Raw genomic sequence first — 315 nt, forward strand, 5'->3', positions numbered from 1 at the left:
GCGATTTGAAGTTGTTTTTTTATTGGGGAGGGGGGGGGGGCTATTGGTGGGTTAGGAAGGAAAGGGGTGGATGGGAGGAGGGAGGATGGCTAGGGTGGTGGGGGTGCAGGGGGGGGCGAGGGTCTTTAGGATGGGTTTGAATGAATTTAAATCTTGGGCTGGATGTTGCATGAATGAGAGGGAGGCGGCGCGGCGAGGGGTTGGCGGGTTGACTGCCGGCCGATTGCAGGCTTTCCTGGGTTGGCGGTGTGGGCTTTCGGGGTTAGTTTGTCTTTGGAGCTCTCTTTTTTTCCTTTTTCTTTCTCTTAGGGATCG

This window comes from Penaeus monodon, chromosome 32, assembly GCF_015228065.2.
Source record: "Penaeus monodon isolate SGIC_2016 chromosome 32, NSTDA_Pmon_1, whole genome shotgun sequence".
NCBI lineage: Eukaryota > Metazoa > Arthropoda > Malacostraca > Decapoda > Penaeidae > Penaeus > Penaeus monodon.